Here is an 18,263-nt window from a genome sequence, read left to right as displayed (position 1 = left end):
TCTCTCTTTCTCTCTTTCTTTCTTTCTTTCTTTCTTTCTTTCTTTCTTTCTTTCTTTTGTAGACTAAATCATATTTTTTATCACATGGTAATACAGGAATCCTATCTCATACATTTTTGTTTTGTGAAAAACTAGTTATAAGATATAAAGGATTTTGTGTCCTTGTTGATGCACATAATGAATAATGAGATTTTGGGATTTTAAACACTAGCTTCCTTTCACTGGAGTTGGTGTGCTCATTGAGCACTTTGAGAAGTAAAAGGGAAATGTAATGTCCACGTAGGAATTAATTTAAATATTAACTTTTGGTTTTATTTTTCCTACCCATTAGAATAGTTGCAAGCATGAAAGTTTTATAATTTTCATTACTTGGATTCTGTGTGCTGTGGAAAATCAGGGCTAAATCTCCTTAGACTGCTTCATGCACTAGCTACTTACACATCACTCAGTGTTATAGAAACTTAGTCGGCAGTTAGTTGTCCAGCCCAAAGTACTTTGTAGTGGTTTTGTCTGATTAAGATCGTCCAAAAGCATCTGCAAAAACATTTTTTTAGGAAAATCATCTGTTCATATCATGAGGATAAAAATAGAAGGCTCAGGTGTTCCTTTAGAGCAGGTTCTGTGAGACTGCTTGAAAGATGCTCATTATGTTATAGAAAAAGAATTATCGTTGTGGTGCTTGAAAGTGTGGATCCCAATGATCTTATCTGCTTCACCCCAAGACAGTATTTTTCTTATCACAGACAATAGGTTAGCCTCAAACTCTAGCCCTCCTTAAAAAATTAATATACAATTTGTCATCTTACTCATTTCTAAAAACATAGTTCTTGGTAGTGTTTTATGTTACTTCAGATATCCCCCACCCCTCCTTAATAGACTGGCTGTTTAGAGAGCAAGGGTTGATTTACCTGTGCCGTGTATTATCTGCCATGGGGTAGGCACAGAACAAGTCTGTCTAAATTGAAATAACAGTAATTTCACTTATGAAGTATTTGTCTTAGTAGTTAGTATTTATCTGATGAAAAGTAATGAACAAAACGTGCTCTACTACTGACTTTCTTATAATCAGCTCTATTACTTTTGTTTCTGTCATTGATAATAGCATTAATACAATATCACAAAAGACCTGATTCCTGTTTGAGCACTTGAGAGAAACGGCTTGTCCGTTGTCTTTCAAAATATCCCTCTGAAAACATTGGTCAGGAGACAAAGTCATCACTGCATTACAGAGCTATGGCTCTGCCTCCTGAGATCTCACGGTTTTGTAGGGAGGGTAGATGCCTCCTTAATGGCTACTGACACCTGCTCTTCTACCATTGGCTGAGGGCTCAGGTCTCTGGGGACAGTTAGCAGTGTTTCAATGTATAGGGGATGCTGTTACTTGTCTGTGAACACAGGAAAGCACATAAGTGCTCTACTGCTCTTTAGTCCAAAACTCCACCAGCAGCACCCAGTTCCCAGGGCCCACCACAGGCCAGCTAGGTCCTTGGCTAAGATTTGACAATGTTAGCATTGCACAGCCGTGTTCTCAGACGAGGCCCTGGGGATGAATCTGTCCAAGCTCAGGTTGTTGACAGGGCTGTGGCTCCAGTTCCTGCCTGCTGACTGAGGGCTGTTTTCACTTTCTACCTGAAACTACTTGCAGGTCAGTCACGTAGGCCATCTCAGGAGTACTACAGCCAGCAGCAGATCCCTTGTCGTTCCTCTGCAGAGCTCAGGGTTCTGTGCTTTCTTATATGTCACCAACCAGATAGAACTGTTTTAAAGCTTGTGATCCTGGCCTGGGCCTGTCCTGTATCTTTTTCTGCAGACTAGCTTTTAATGTAAATCCTGGTAGTTACTGTCTCAGGGCATTTTTTTCAGGTGAACACAGGAGAGTGGGAAATCATGGTCATGTAAGAATTCTGCCTTCCCAGAAAGTTCAGCTAAAATGCTTGGGGATTGCCAGATTTACTTGGGTGCTCAAATAGTCATGCTTCACTCGTTGTAAGAAGTTTGTCCTTGTGTAATCCTGTCTGAATCATGTGGTACACTTAGAGATGAAAATGGCGAGGCTAGCAGTCACGTGGCCTTGCGATGCAATCCAGTGACACAGTCAGCAGATGTGTGAAGCTACTTCTAAAATAACACAGCAGATTGTTTGCAGTTTGTCAGTTGAAGCTATATATTAACTATCTAATGAAGATACCTGTAGAAGTCAATCATAATGACAAAAAGCATAATATGTTTTTTGATCCTGTATACTCCAAAAGGATGATTGCAGCTTACCCATCAGCCTGCTTAAGTTATCCAGACCTTCTCTCTAATTAAAAAGATATAAAAGATTATTTTAAAGGTCTGAAATGTGGTTCAGTGTTAGAGAAATTGCCTAGCATGTGGAAGCCCCTACGTTTAATCCCAGTCCTGGCAAGGAAAGTGCATATGCCATCAACAGTCATTTCTCATCAAGAATAGTGCCCAGCCCAGCAGTGTTTGTATTGTTTTCATTGCAACTAGCACTGTGCCACAAGCACACTACTATATTGTGCTAACACACTGTTACAACTGCAGGAGTACTGGGTCCCCTCTTGAATATGTGATCATCATACACTGAACCATCATAACTATATCACTTTAAACATGTTTCAGTCTACTTTTAATGTATATTTTTTCTTCCTAAACTAACAGTTTTTCTATGGGAAAGAAAAGTAGTACTTCCTGTACATTGTTATTATTGTTACTTATCAGGACTAGGGGACTTGAGCTTATGATTTTCGTTCACTCATCTGTATATTTTGGTCAGTTGTCCCTGGGTTAGTAGTAGACAGATGAGGCCTGGAGTCAAACATGCAGCCACATACTTAACATCAAACCCAGACTGGACCAGGTGAAAGGATTAGCCTGGGTTTGTTGTCAACAGGCAGAACCCATTCCAGGAAGAACAGTAAACTTAACAAGACAGGCTATGGGGAGCCAGCCTGAGTTGGTGATCAAAGAAAGACTTGCCAAACACGGGTTTGGTGTAGACACTAGTGAGGATAAATGAGAAGAGGCCAGAAGCAGCAAATGGCCAAGAATTTAGAAGTAAATGTGCTGGCATCACCAACAAGGGCAATTTAGAATGCATTGGAGGGACATTGTTATTAATAGAGCTCATAAGAAAAGAAGCTGAGTTAGAGACATAGGAAGGAGTCTGGCTGCTTTCTAGAGACTCTGCTGCAGGAGTAGTCTTTGTCAGAGAACACGGAGCGGATTTCCAGGTGGGCTGTTAGGCAACCATGGGTGAATTCAGTATGGAACATCCATGTAGGTTCCTGGGTACTGCTTTACTCATATTTACATTTTGAAATCACTTCATAGAAGGTGTCAGCCAGAGATATATGGGTCCATAGATGCCTATTGTGTATTTTACAAGGAGCTGTATTTCATTTTATGGTGTCCGGCCTTACTTTGTTCCTTACCTGTTGCAGAAAAGTGTTACTGCTGCAAATGAGGTGACCTCTGTCTCACTGGTACTGTTTACTGTAGTGATAAGCTGTGCATTGTTTTTAACACCCATGCCTCTCTGTTGCAAACACACCTGATCACAGTCCTGTGAGTCTCCCCGAATTTATATTCAAAGGAAGTTATAATTTTACTTCCTGCTCTTTCTCTTATTTCAATAATTTTTTTTAATTTAAAACATACAGTAAAAAAATATCTGGAGCCTGAGAACATGAGAGTAGAGACATCTGTTTTTATGTAAGAGTAAAATGCTGGCTTCCAAATACTCAATGTAGAATTCTCACCACATAGTTGGCTAAAATGTTCCATGTTCACAGGGGAACTTGAAGTGAAAATAAAACTCCTTTGCTCTGTTGCCATGGGAAGGCCAACATGTAATGTCATCTTTTATACTAAGCAAAAGTGTTCCACGGCAGTAGAAAGTGGGCGCAGCCATCCTCATCCTGAAGAGAGAAATGTTAGGTCCCAATACTGTGGAAAAGATACCTAATATATGACACACACTGATCCCAACAGTATTTATGAGAGCTTGTTCTTCCAAGCATTGCCCTGAAAGCCATGTCTGCAACAGAAAGAGACAAGGTCCTGTCCTCCTGAGCCATGTGTCAGTGAGAGGACACTTGGAATTTCTAATAAGGGCAGTAAAACAAGATTGGGACAGATGTGTGTTGCAATGTACTATATGGTGTGGTATTCTAAAGAAAGTGGTAGGTGCAGTTCTAGGAGGCCCATGCTTTGGATAGGTGAGCCTGTCAGTATGGTGGTTATGTGTATGGCATGTGCTGTTTCTCCTGTAAAGACTGTGTTTTAACTACTCTTTTCTTTCGATTGTGAGCATGCCCCACCCAACCCCATATTATGCCATTTGGGAAGGATCTCCCCTATTTTTCCTCTGGTCCCCTTATTATTTTATGTGTTTTTCAAAGCGTGATATTTTCAGTGCCCTCCTGAGGTTAAGTGAATTGGTCTCATAAGTAATAGATCTGACTTTTTTCTTTTCAGTGTGCACTGGGCCAGTTGAAAGTTGATTCCAGGCAGATGAGCCATCCTCTTGCAAGTAGCACTCTTTCTGAAACCTTGGATCACTTGCAGGATATGTACTGTCTTCAGTTGTGATCCACATTAGCACCTGCTCACAGGCTTTGTGTGGGAAAAAATACACACAATACATCTCCTGTTGCGTGCTGAAAATTAGCAATGACCTGAAACTTCCTGTGTCTAATGTACATTTGGATGCAGACAGTTACATGTCTCTATTTTGTTTTCTTTCTCTGAAGTTTCAGTTTCTATATGTACCGGAGGCTGAAGTTTGTTTAATGTTTTAGTCTCATCTGCATTACTGGTTGGCAAGCTATGGTCTTTGGGAAAGATCCACTCTTCTGTTATACAGCTAAAATTTTATTAACATGCATATATGATCATTTATTTAGGCCTTAAATGAAGATGGTTTCATATTATAATGACCTGAAACAATTGCTGTGTGGTTGTTGATGAAAAGTATTCCAATCCTCAGACCATAACATACAACTTTCGAAAATCTAAAGCAGTAAAGGTCTGTAATCTTACCACCGGGGAAGGGGGGCACAAGAGAAGTGCAACATAAGACCAGCTTGGGAAACAGAGCGAGTTCAAAGGCAACTTAATGAGACTTGGTCTCTAAGAAGTAAGAAGAAGGTTGGGGATATACTTTAGGGGTAGGGTGCTTGCCTAGTTATGTACATGGCCCTAGGTTTAATAAGTATTGCCTAAAACTTTTTAAAAAATTAGATTTCATTTCACAGAACTTGATAATATTTAAAAGTAAAATCCTCATGAGGGTGTATTTCATGTATGCACTTATGTGCTTCAGCCTCCTATATGAGCTGTCCAAGGTGATATGTTTATGTCCTAAACTTGGATTTGCTTTGACTAAAATGATACGGTTGTTTATTTCACTCTGCTTCCTCTGTATGTGTGTCATGTATACATGTCTTATGCCTGCATCTGTGATGATTGCAACATTTATTTTCTTATAAGCTCCTTCATTTTCACACCACTGTAGTCTTTGAACTGATGTGATCCTTTGTAGTCATGTTTTGTTGTGCCCAAGTCAGATCCCCTCCCCCAGCCTTCTGTTCATCCCATCCCAACCCTTACTGCCACATAGTATGGGTTCTTGAGCTCTGTGACTTTCTGCACCTCTCTCTAGTCCTGAACTGTAGGACTAAGGCTGAACACCAGGCTCAATACAAAGACACTTGTACTCTTGTCTTCCCTGCCTGTGGCTGGTGCAGGAGGTTGACAAACTGATCTTGTTCAGTGCTGTGAAATCTAATTACTGCTTGATTTATGTACACTAATGTTAAAAGCAAATTCACTATCATGACAACACTTAGCTATGTCGTCAATGGGTAGCCTACATAGCACCTGCTGTGTAGTCGGTAGGTAGCCTACAGGGTTCTCCTCCAATTTTTAGGCCTTGAGGTGGTAGACTGATAGATTCCTTCAGGCATTTCTTTTCTGTTACAACCTTAAATACAAGCTATTGATGTAAGTAAAGAAATGGAGTGAGATCAATTATAAGAGGCCCCAGAGAGTTGGTGGACATTTTAATGCATATGCATGCTGGTACTCGTGCACATACAGGCACACACACACAGGTGCCTGTATTTGTATGTGGGCACATCTGACTGCTGAATGCAGTTATTTTCAAGGCTTCTTCTTGGATATTGAAATATTTAGACTGTAGTTTGCTTCCTTGGGCTTAAACTGTTTGTCCTGGTTAGTTCTTAATGTCAGCTTGTTACAACCTAGAGTCACCTGGGAAGAGAGAATCTCATATCTGTGAAAGACTGTTTTGATTTTAGCCCACTATGGACAGCATCATCCTTTAGGTAGGTTGGCCCCAGCTGTCTGAATAAGTAGGCTAAACACGTACCAGTGAGCTAGCCAGTAAGCAGCACTCCTTCCTGGTTTCTGCTTTACTTCTTGCTTGAGTACCTGTCCTCATGTCCTCTAATGAAGAACTGTTACTCAAAATACAAGCCAGATAAGCTCTTTCCTTCCCTGTATGATAATAAGCTAACCACAGCAACAGAAAAGCAAACTAGAATAACATTTTTTTCTACTTTTCAATTTTAATTTCTTCCTTCATTTATTACTGTGTGGCCTGGATACAGCTGATGACCTCTCTGCCAGTGTTCTCCATTACCACATAGCTTTACAAGTTATCTGTTTCACAGGGTGACCGCAGGAACAAATGACTGATGCTGTCCACCGTGGGCTGAGCAGATGTAAGTGTTCTTGGGCCATTGTAATGCAAAACCTCACCAGAAACTGCGACTGCTTTTCTTCTCCGTCCCTCAGTGATGAGTAGCTTGTCAGACTCTTGCTTGTCCTGTGGAGTGTCAATGAAATCACTGTACCTAGGCAATGGTGTTTTCTCACTGGCATGCTTTAGAACTATCTGATATGGTATTTTTGTCTTTGACAGTACAAACAACAATTTCCTCATCTATAGGAGCCCGGCTCCAAATTATTCTCTCTTGAAATGTCAAAATAATCAGTATGACTCTGATTTTTAGTTAAGAAGAAATCAGGTCAGTGTTTTGTTTTGGGGGATTTTTTTTTATAGGGAAGGGGTCTTAGAACCTGAATACCAGTGTGCCCTCAACTCAATTACTATAGGTGCACAATTTGTAGTTCTGACAAATACATTCACTCTCATAGAGACACAGGATATTGTTGTTTGACACTATTCCTCCAGAAAAATATCTGCTTACCCCAAATAGGGAACTGATGATAGACTCAAGTATGGATACCACCAAAGTCCATCTGGGTGAGCCAGTAAGTTGTAATAGATTTAGTTACAGGAATATGAGTGAGAGGTTACTTAAAAGGAACAGAAATGATTCAAAACCAGCTAAGCTACCAAAGCCACCCTAGTATGGGTGACAACTCACAGAAGATGGAAATCTGGAGCACATTATACAACCTGCAGTCAGCTTAACAGGTTGGAGAATGCCCTTTCCAGGAAGCATAGTTGGTTTGAGCCTCTTCCAGACACTTTGACTGTTGTCTGCTTCTTTTCGGTAGCTCAGCAGGTCTGAGAGTATCCTTCAGTTATCCTTACTGTTATATGAGCTTGGGTAGAGAGAAGCCTAGTTAATCTGGTCTGTTTCAGGAACTTCCTGAAGCTGTTTTCTGGTATTTACTTCTGAGCTTAATGAGCTCCCTCACAGGTTGGATTATTTCACCTGTTCTTTCTTTTACTTTGATGTATAAACATTGTGTTAAGAAGCTCCTTTCTCCTAGATGAATGTTTTAATCTTGCGGAAACTTCTACAGAATAGACATTTACATCTTTGCAAATTTTTCTCTTTTACTTCCTTACAGTTGGGCTAGAGAGAGTGATTTCTCTTTTCTGACAGCATAAGTCAGTTGGATCTAGTTTTAAATGCAAATAAATGAAACCATACAGCAACTAATCTCTTGGATAGTTCCTTTCATTCAGTATAATGCCTTTGAGCATCATCTTTCATATCTGATACCTAGTTATTCCCTGTTGACAGTAGTTTTCCACTGTGTGCACATACCACCATGTGTGTATCTCTTCTCCTATTAATGCTGTTCTGATGATTTTTTTCTTAAGCATTTTGAAGAAAGCTACTGTAAATGTTACTGAATGAATCTTTGTGTGATAATGTTTTCATGTGTGTTGAGTAATTCCTAGATTGGGTCTATCTCAAGTGACCATTTCTGGTATGAAGTAGGGGTCCAAGTTTACTATTTCTCCAAATGGATATCCAGTTGTTCCCTTACTGTGTATTGAAATGTCATTGAAATTTTCTGAATGTATCCATCAGAATCAATTGTACATGTGCTGTTACACTTCCAGACTCTTGTCTTTTCTTGTTAACACTTCAGTGTTAGGATGACTGCATGGGGGAGTTTCATTGTTTTCTTCAGGTAGGGAAGAACCTTTCTTATCTCTGTGAGTACCTATACCACCCATTTGGGCTGCTCCTAGGGGCTAACACTGCCACAAGGCACCCATCATTAATGCATGATTCTGACACTGAGTTTTGCAGGTGCAGTATGCATTTTGCAGTTGGATGACTTCAGTTTGTTCAGAGATGAAAAATTTGATGCAGTGCATTCCATCTCACTGTGATGTGGGTCAGAAAGTCACACTGAAAAGATCTGTGTGTGAAGGCATCAGTGAACACAGATTAAGGAACCACCCACACTAGGAAATCAAAGAAGACGATATAGTAGATACATTTACCAAAATTCTAGCTAATTTAGCAATGTTGAAAACAACCAGTAGTGTCAACAGTTGTATTTCTAGGTTACCAATGGAGATTTTTTTTTCCTTTAAAATACATTTTCCCAAAAGGTACAGAGCGTACAGCATATTTTGGGAAAGCATAGATGATTTTGCAAAAAGAACAAGAAGACATTGTGTGTAACAGCTGCCGAAAATGAGGACATTTTAAGAAAGTGACAAACAAATCAAAAGGTCTTCCCTCCCTGTTTCTCTGTTCCTTCTGTCCAAGAAAAGAGGCTTGTGAGAGAGCCCTGGCTCTGTAATATTAGGCATCCAAGCAGAAGAGGTGGAACATTCATTCTCAGGAGCCCAGACCATGTCACTTTGCTGGAGAAACAAGGCAATGAAGGTCTCTTACCTTCTCTGGAGCAATCAGAATCTACTCTGATGATCAGACCACTGCAGATACAATGAAATGAACTCATATTCCTGTTTAGATCTGCACTGCTCCCGAAAGATAATTTAGTTAAGATTTAGTTCTTACTTTAATGCTATAAGACAATAATGAACCCTGAAAGAGGTGTAGTGGGGGATCTTATGTCCTCTTGTTGCATGCTGCAAAAGGAAGACTTGTATCCTAGATCTTCCTCTTCTCCAAGGTGAATAGACCTCCAGTACTCTGCACCCTGTCAATATGTCATGTACTGTCATAAGACCCAATCTATAGACCTACTCATAGACTGAAACCCCAAACCTGTGTGCTAAGCTAATCTTCATCTACTAAGTTGATTTGTCTCAATATTTGTTACAGAAACCAAAAGCTAATACAACCAGTGTCCCCAACCTAATGCCCTCACTATGGGGGACACCAGGTACCTTCTCTGTATAGTCAATCATGGACTCACATCACATGGCTTCTGTTTGTAAAACAGAAATAAACTTGAAGTTCCTCCTTGTCCATCTTGGGGAAGATGCCCAAAGCCACAAAAACATCTCTGGTCTATGACATGGAATAGCAACAGAGTATGGCACAAACAATTCTTGCCACTGCCCTCTGGACCCTGGGTCACTTCTCTGCTAATCTCTTAGGTACTTGGGACACTTGCCCATTAAAGAATGTTTCTGAAACATTAATTTGAAGCTTCTATGTGATTAGTATACAGTCACTTTTGTGGGCTTGAGTCATATATTTTTGATTCAAAACTATCTGTCATATTCTTGTCTGCATAAGAGAAATGGAAAGTCTCCCTTCTGAGGGAATCTGCCAGCAGTGGAGTTAAGGTAGCTCTCTAAACAGGACACTAGCTGGCAGAGACCTTGAACAGTCATTAAAGAGGGATAAAATCAAGTACATTGAAATTTGAATTCCCTCACAAGCTGACATTGAATATAAAGTAGAATAGAAGCCCAAGGAAGTTTCTTTAAAGGGGACACAGTATCCTGCAAGTCACTTCTAAAGCTAGTGACACACGCGTGATAAAGGAATACAGGAAGAAAGCTGGTCTTTCCCACGTGCTTATTTTTCTGGGTCCTCTGTGCTTAGAATGGTACCCTCCCTATTTACGCAGCAACTACCCACAGCTCAAATGACGATTTTCACCAGAGACACACAGACTGTCCCAGCAATGTCTGAAGGAACTGCTTTTATTGTGTCCATAATGTGTATATTGTTCACCTAAGAAAGATCCTTAAATACATGACACAGATTTTCATCTTTATTTAGAAACTATTCTCTGGTTCCTACTTTCAAGAGAGTATTATTTTTTTTATGTAACTTCATCATTCTTGACGGACACAATACTTTTCTTGTTGAAATTGCTGAGTGATGGATGCTGTAGAAGACTAACTCTCCTGAAATGAAAAGTGCTATAATTATTCCACTGCTCCTAACAGGATTATGTAACCCGGAAAACTGTTTCCTTGCTAAAAAGGAACTTGGAACAGGGCACTTATCTGTATTATGTATAAACAGGGGAGACACAGGGGACCCAGGTACAGTTCATGGAAAACACAACATTCTGAACTGAAGCTGTGGATGGTTATTTTATGTAGAAAAAACAGTTTTTGGCTTTATAGGTAATTATATACTTAGCCTTTGTACTGGCTAGTTTATTGCCAACTTGACACAAGCTAGAGTTATCAGAGAGGAGGAAGCTTTGATTAAGAAATTGCCTTTATAAGATGGGTTGTATGCAAGCCTGTAGGACATTTTCCTAACTAGTGATAGTCCTGGGTGCTTTAAGAAAGCAATCTGAGAAAGCTGGTAAGCAGGACCCCTCCATGGCCTCTGCATCATCTCCTGCCTCCAGGCTCCTGACTTGAGTGGGTTCTTGCTCTAAGTGCTTTTTAAGATGAACTGTTACATGGAACTGTGAGCAAAATAAACCCTTTCCTTCCCAAGTTGTTTTTGGTCATAGTGTTTCATCACAGCAATAGTAACCTGAATTAAGATAGCCATACAGATGGAATACAGCTCAATGTTCTCGAAGGCAAATTTCTATTAAGGAAATCCCCTTTCTCATTATTTTCTTTTGTAGAACTTAAAAAAAATGTCCCTAGGAACAGTGAAATTAACCCTAAAACACACATAAATGGAAATATCTTTATGATAGAGAGCTAGTATCTCTTAATGTTACTGAGCTATCATGCACACAGTTTTCAAAACTGTAGAAGTAAAACTTTAGTCAGTATATGCCGACACAGTAGTGAATGCCATTGGCTTTCTTTCCATCATTGCACTATTCCCATAAAGCCTCAGAACAACACCCATGTTCCATTCCATCTTGAGTCATGCTGATGTTTCTAACTTTTTATACAAATCAATTGCTTTCCACTTTCCCCATCACTTAGACTTGCCAGATTCTTCTGAGCCACTCAACTCAGGCTATGTGATCTAAGTGTATACAGATCTCTTTAGGTAGAAGGAGCGGCGGCATGTCTAGAGATCTAAGGGATGAAATAGCTGAGGCTTATATTAGCACTGAGGTCTGCATCAGTGCCCACAGACCCTTTTCCTAGTGCTTCTAATAACCAACAAATTGGCTGACAGTTCCAAGCTCATCATTTGGATCCCAGCGTACTTGTTTGAGTGATAGTTGGGAATGGTTAGCCCATCAAAGTCCTGTTCCTAAGGCCATCATTACAAATTGTTTAGTAGAGCCAGACTGCACTGTGTAGACTAGTGGCAAGCCAGATCAGGCCAACAAGCCCGAAGCAGCAAGAATCAGCAGCCTGAGGCTGCACAGGGGCTACTAATCAAAACTGGTGGTCTATTGCAGTGCTAGAGTTCATGGTTACCCTGCAGAAAGGCCTGGGTTTAGTCATTCCTGAAGATGCCTTCTACAGTTTTATTGTTTTCTTCATTCTAAATGGGAGGATTCCATTTTATTAAACATTTATGAATAATGTAGAATAGTGTAGTATTAAATGAAACAATTCAGACACATCCATCCTTTCTACTATGTAGAGATGAGAATTACACCCTGAATTTTCTCTAGACATTTATGTACACAGTCATAGAGCTATATGTATATATAAGAATGAGATAGCAATGGTGCCCCAGTGGAAGAGAGGATATAAAGTATATAAGCTGGCTTCTGGGGAGGACATCATAGATGCCTGGCCACTGCCCTCATGTACTCACAGCAAATATGGTTACCAGCACAGAGCCTATACAAGACTGGGTTTTCCGTTTTTCAGTCATGGATGGATGAGGCACTCATGGGTCCCTGCTCCCTGCCCAGGAAGTTGTTAGCAGCTGAGAGATGCTGAGAGAGAGGGAGTGACCACCCTCAGTGTAGCCACTGATGTGCTACACAGGCTCCAGTGGAGAGGTACACATGCACACCTATGACAGGGCTGTGGTTTAACTCACAAAACGAAAATCAGACAAAAACCAAAATAACATGAAAGAGGTAGGTGGGCCTGTTTGGGACAAGGCCTTATGAAGTGTGGATAAGGAGGAGAAGGCAGGACGAGTGTGCTCAGAACGCAATATTTGTGTGTCTGAAATTGTCAAAGCATCTGCGTTTAGTCTCAGTCTCAGTATGCAACACTGACTTCTTGGCTTCTCATACCCAGGACTGGTGGCACCTCTTGAGAACATGCTTTTCTTTTCTTTTTTTTTTTTCTTTTTTAAAAAAGTTTTGTTAACATATCATCATTTATTTAATCAATTGGCCATTGTTGACTATTAAGATTCTCAGGGGTTTTATGACTATGACAAGTCAAAGGATACTATGATAACTATCCCTTTTGTGGGGTAAACACGTACCAAGTATTTCTTCAGGAAGAGTTTTCCAACATGGAATTGCTGTGGTTAAAACTATACACATTTGTAAACCTTTCAGGATTTTTTCCCCAATTGACTTGTGGGGTGTTTGTACATGCTTGTGTGTATGCTTTTTGAGCTTCAAGAAACATCAAATTCTTGTGTTTTACTGAGGGCCTTGGAGTGAGGCATTTATATACTTCTATTCAGATCATTTTTTTCTAACAATATTGGGTTATTTGTCGTGGATGAATTAATTTTGCTATCAATTAGAAGTTAATCTACCAAAGTTTTTAACTAGAAAAAATGTTAAGAAAATATGCAATGATACTACTCTAGCAATATGAATATTGCTAAAGCACTTAGCAATTAATGTCCAAATTCTTGATATGACCCTTCTGGATAGTAATTGTTTAGATTGCTATTCCCTTAAACCTTTCAGGAAGTCCTCACATGAAGAGCAAATGATGTTCTGTAATTATAGATGTGCTTTGATTAAGGGCCAAATGTTTAGGCTCCCTATGTAAATATGTAAGTATGCAAGCCCATAAAGTTCCCTTGAACTATCATCTTAAAGTAGCAGTGTGCATTACTCATGCAGAGTCATGTACCTCAATGGTGAGTAAGACATGCAGATATGCATTAAAAAGGTGGTGGTGCTGATGCTGCACAGGGCTAAAATTAGAGAAGTCTTCAAGGAACTGAGGCATGTGGATCTCACATGGAAGGCCCAGCTAAAATGTGTGCATGTTTATTTGTTAAGATTTTTTTTTAAGATGGTTTTGCTCTATGTCTGAGAATGACCTTGTCCAGGATGGCCTCAAACATGCAATTCCCTGTCTCTGCCTTTGAGAGCTGAGATTACAAGTGTGCATCACAGTGCTCAGCCACTTGTCCATTTTTTTGATATTTAAATCCCACTGGAATTTTCATGATCACTATAGCAGGAATACAGTAAGATCCTTTAGGGTACACAGAGGTTAGTGATGACAGATAAGGAAATGTGAACATCCAAAGCATTCTATGACTTAAGGACAGAGAGACAATGAATGTCCAGTGATGACACTGTAAATACTAATTTTTTTATAACTATATTGCTTCATTGTTGCTAGGTTTAGTATGTATAATCATTAGGAATCTGTGGTGGATTGTCTAATAGTATCTAATGATTATGCCAATGGGAAGTTATTTTTGTAGTGTAGGAGCAAACACAATGACTAGGTATATAGCTCTAGGTGCAGTATTTGCCCAGAATATTCAAAGAGGCCCTAGAGCAAACCTCTTTCGCTTAAATAATATTAGAGAGGGGCCATATGGGAGAAAATACGATCTGAAGTTTGAGCTAGATCCATAACCACCCTGAGCCTGTTATCTCCTTTCTGCAGTGAAAGTGAAAATAAAAATATTCATCTGGCAGCATTGTCCTCCTAGCTGAAGAGAACAAGAAACTTCCAAACCAACATTAATGTGGAACCCTATAAAAGTATCTTTTATTCTCCTGAATTAATTGTCATCTCTAAGGGTCACTATCTCAGTCTGTTAACATAGGTCTAGGCCTGGAAGCTTCTAGACTTCATACAATTTTATCTAGGCCTAGAATGTTTTTAGCCTCTTAGGCTTACTGCTGAATAATCTCAACTTTACTAGCTTTTCCTGAACTCTCAAATACTGATACAGCTCAGCTGTTCTGATTCAAACAAGCTGACTGATTCAATCTGGCTTCTTCTGGCTTCTCTTGATTTGCTTTTCTTGGCTTCAAACTAACTCTGGCAATCTGTTCTAATCTTCTGGGTTTTTTCTCATTCTCTGGCTCATTCTGTCTTTACCTGTGGCTAGCTTGTTCTCTCTCTGTAACCTGTCTTTCTATAACTGTCCTAGTAAAACTGCCTCTCCTCTCTCCCCCCCCCCCGCAGTGCTCCCTCTTCAGTAGCTTCTCTTTCCTCTCTCATCCTGTGAGAGTTGGTCAGATCCTATTCTGTGAATTTTTGTCTCCAATTCATCACTTTCTCTGCCATTCAATTAGACATCACTTTCAAACATGGGTGCTTCCTTTACAAACTTAACTTTACCTTCATCATTTGGTATTAAAGGTGTGTACTATGAGTGTATTTGTATTCGAGCCAGAAGGATTAAAAGTGTGTGCTAAGCCTGAGCCAGACCACAACTAGAAATGGTTTTCCAGTAAACAACACAATCTTGGAGTTCACAGTGTGACCAAATATCCCGCAACAGAGCCCTGGCTTTTAAGCCCTAGAAATTTTCCAAGGGTAGAAAACTAACAGGATTGTCTGGAAATCCTCAAAGCACAAGCCACTTGGTTCCCAATCCTCATTCTCCAATTTATAGAACCAAGACAGAATTCAAGGAAACTGGAGAAACTGTGCGTGCATGGAAATCCATGTGTGCTCTCAAGGACAATGGTAGAGACTAAGCCATCTCTCACCCTTTGCTTGGTGGGATGCAGGATGGTTTGTGCCTGGAAGATTGTTTTAGTCAGGCTTTCTATTGCTATGCTAAAACACTATGTCCAGAAGCAACTTGAAGAATAAAGGTTGATTTACCTTACTTATCTTGGGTTGCAACCCATTTAGAAAAGCCAAGGTAGAAACTAAAGCCTCAGCCTGCCTTATTATACACCCCAGGACCATCTGCCCAAAAGTGCCACCATCCACAATAGACTGGGCCCTCCCATGTGGTTTGCGGCCCCATGAGGAGAGCAACAATACCAACCAACCAGAGCTCCCAGAGTCTAAACCACCAGCCTGAGAGCACATAGGGAGGGATCCATGGCTCCAGCTGTATATGTAAGGGTGGAGGGCCCTGTCGGGCATAGGTGGGAGAAGAGATCCTTGGTCTCATGAAGATTGGACGCCCCACTGGGTGGGAATTTGAGGGTGGGGAGGTGGGAGTTGGGGGGTAGGTAGGGGCACATCCATAGAGAAGCAGGAGGAGGGGTGAGGGGATAGGGGTTTCCTGGGCGGGGGGGGGGGGAGGGGGGAAGGGGATAACATATGAAATGTAAATAAAACATCCAATTAAAAAAAAATTCCCCACAGGCTTGACCCCTACAGGCTGATCTCAAGGATATTTTTTTTCTTTTGTGGTTTCCTCTTTTCAGTTAACTCTAGCTTGTGTCAAATTGATGAAACCAAAATAACAACAACAAAACAACAGCAACAAAACAGGCCAGGAATCCTGGGAGGCTGATACTGGAAAAATCTACAAGAATAAGTCCAGACATCATCCAGATTTCCTGATGGCTTCTGCCACTCTTCTCCCACTGTGGACTGTTTTTGGTTCTCTTCCTGTTATACTTTCCATCCTCTGTAGCCTTCTACAACCTTCACAACTTCTGATGTCACCAAGGAAGCAGTGGAGAAATGGTCCCCAATACTGGCCACCCTCTTTCCCCACTTAGGTTCCTTCAGAGTCCCACACTGCACTGCAGTTCACTGGGTCATTAGTGCTCATTTGTTCATTAGTAATGACACAGTGACCATTATTTCCTTGTCGTGGTAGAAGCTCTGTTTGTGGTCCTGTAGTATTCCTGAGCTCACCCTGTCTTTATACGTAGTGAATGAATGCTTTTTCTTTTTCCAAAGTCAAAGATAAGTTGATTGAAATTCAAAGAGAAATGTTTATTACCTATGTGTACTGGTGTGCATGTGTGATGCATAGGCACTTGTGCGTACATAGATTCACAGATAATGCATTAATACATTGCCTCAGCTTCCCTCGACGAATGGCCTTATAAAAGAAGACTGATGAAATGTTATTCTGGTTCAAACAAATATTGGAATGTGTTGGAGGTTAAGATCCAAGAAAGGGCAGTTGCTTCCTTCTCTTGGAAAGTATCTGTTTAATGTCTTCAACAAAATAAGCAAGACAGAAATTAATCAAACAGCTTTTTAGTGCCTATTTTGAGCTAGCAGTCTGTTAAATGAAGAGGAAGGTGGAAACTGTTAGATGCTTCCTAGATAAATGCTGGGAAGTGTTACTAGTCTGCATCCCACAGTCTGCAGGGAGCTGTGTTTCAGTCCAAGGCACCAACCGAGCTCCTTCTAGAGTTCTGCCTAGTGAGGACTGTGATGGGCTCCACCCGTCGCTGCGGTGCGCACAGCAGCCATGTTCTCTGGGACACTTATCTCCATCCTATATTGCAGGTTGTTGCAGATATCAGCATTCCTGCCTGAGCCTCACTCAGTATCAACCCTGACTCTCTCAGTGCTTTCCCTGGGGATACAGGAGTCAAGCCATTCCTCACATTGGTTTCGTTTTCCAAAAGGGTCATGTGTTCTTGGTCAGTACTTGTTTCCTATTTCTCCTGAAGATTTCTTCGGGATATCTGAGCAAATTTCAGTACCTGTGGAACATGGCAGCTCTTTGTGACAAGTTTGAGCTAAATATCAAAAGAACAAATGTGTGACAGTAGATTTACACCACATCCTTGAAGTGGAACTTGGCTTTGTAGAGCAGACTAGTGTACAGAAATTAAAAATGAGCAGATTTGATTAGCTGTTAGCCCTGGAGAATCTGTCTGGAGGAAGGAAGCCCATGCTGAGGGAAAGCGCAGGTGGCTTGATCTCAAGGCTAACATTGCCTTTACTACGCGAGTTCTCTCTTCCTCTTCTTTCTAAATTGTCAATCTGAAGTTTAGTTTCTCATTACTAACCCAAATATTTCTGAAAGGTATGTTTTACAATCTATTTTGTAGGTCATTAATGAGATTCAGTTATGTTTATAATTTCCTAAAGGTGCCTATAATTTCCTAAAGATCGCTGCATTCATAGACAACCAAGAGTGTTCCATACACAAAGATAGGGAAATGACTTCAAACTCCAATGAGTGCTGTAAAAGATGAGTGATGTAAATGAGGCTGTGGTCGGCCAGGCTGACTGTCAGCACCATGGTCACTCACTATTCAACTATTTATTACTCCCCTAGATACAGGGGAGGAAGGGAGGGAGGGAGGGAGGGAGGGAGGGAGGGAGGGAATGTAAAATCATCCTAAATCATGTCACTGGGAACCTCTTCATCTCTTGCATATCAACATTCTCTCTCCCATACGTCTGGTCCTCACTCTCTGGTACAGTTACTTAAATATAAGAGCTCTTTGAAGGATCATCTGTTTATTCCAATTGTATCCTCAATATGTAGGACGGACGGTACTAGGAATCGAAGTACCATACACAGCCTATATTCCTTGAAAGTAACTGAACAACCCTACAAAGAAAACTCAGTTGCTCTTTGAGAAACTGTCTC

General features: G+C 40.6%; 1 protein-coding gene across 2 annotated transcripts in view; it reads left to right on the top strand.

Moving 5' to 3' along the window:
* The window catches only part of Fam110b (family with sequence similarity 110 member B), a 137,047-nt gene that overhangs the window by 53,219 nt on the left and 65,565 nt on the right, over nt 1–18,263 (top strand). Inside the window, exon 3 of one of the 2 annotated variants that reach the window (XM_028769592.1) lies at nt 6,705–6,755. The exons of the other annotated variant lie outside the window; for it this stretch is intronic. The gene's annotated coding sequence lies outside the window, so the exon portion shown is untranslated. The remainder of the gene's footprint in view (nt 1–6,704; nt 6,756–18,263) is intronic. 2 annotated transcript variants of the gene reach the window in all.

Source organism: Grammomys surdaster, unplaced genomic scaffold, assembly GCF_004785775.1.
Source record: "Grammomys surdaster isolate TR1022 unplaced genomic scaffold, NIH_TR_1.0 64, whole genome shotgun sequence".
NCBI classification, from domain to species: domain Eukaryota; kingdom Metazoa; phylum Chordata; class Mammalia; order Rodentia; family Muridae; genus Grammomys; species Grammomys surdaster.
The sequence above is the reverse complement of the archived record's forward strand: the minus strand, read 5'-3'. Positions and strand labels throughout refer to the sequence as shown.